The sequence below is a fragment of the Arachis duranensis genome, chromosome 3, assembly GCF_000817695.3.
Source record: "Arachis duranensis cultivar V14167 chromosome 3, aradu.V14167.gnm2.J7QH, whole genome shotgun sequence".
Lineage (NCBI taxonomy): Eukaryota > Viridiplantae > Streptophyta > Magnoliopsida > Fabales > Fabaceae > Arachis > Arachis duranensis.
In genome coordinates this window covers 61022581-61023345 of record NC_029774.3, presented here as the reverse complement: position 1 = coordinate 61023345, position 765 = coordinate 61022581, and positions in this window count along the sequence as shown.

The following is a 765-nucleotide window of genomic DNA, read 5'->3' as shown; positions in this document are numbered from 1 at the left end:
CTCAAAGTTATTGGCTCCAATGGCAGGAATGGAGATGCTTCTTCCATCAAATTTGGATGTTGGCTTTGTGAAGTCACCAAGAATTCTCCTTGCATTATTATTATTATTATTTTCGGCTGCCATCTCCTTCTCCTGTTCGAAAATTTCTGAAAGGTTGTTTCTGGATTGTTGTAATTTAGCTTCTCTTAATTTTCTCTTCAGAGTCCTTTCAGGTTCTGGATCGGCTTCAACAAGAGTGCCTTTATCCTTGTTCCTGCTCATAAGAAAGAGAAGAAAACAAGAAAAGAAAAAGGAATCCTCTATGTCACAGTATAGAGATTCCCTTATGTTAGTAGAAGAAGAAAGAGGTAGAAGAATGAAGAAGGAAATTCGGATTTGTGGATGAAGAGAGGTGAAGAGAAGTGTTAGTAATTAATTAATTAAATAGAAAAAGAAAAGAAAAAGAAATTTTCGAAAATAATTTTGAAAAAATGGTTAGTAATTTCGAAAATTAAAAATAAAATAAGTTTAAAATTAAAATTTAAAACAATTAAAAAGAATTTTTGAAAAAGAGAGGGATATTTTCGAAAATAGAAGAGAGAGAAGTAGTTAAGTGGTTTTGAAAAAGATAAGAAACAAACAAAAAGTTAGTTGGTTGATTGAAAAAGATTTGAAATCAAATTTTGAAAAAGGTAAGAAGATAAGAAGTTAGATAAGATATTTTGAAATCAAATTTTTGAAAAAGATAAAATTTTTGAAAAAGATAAGATAAAAGATAAAAAGATA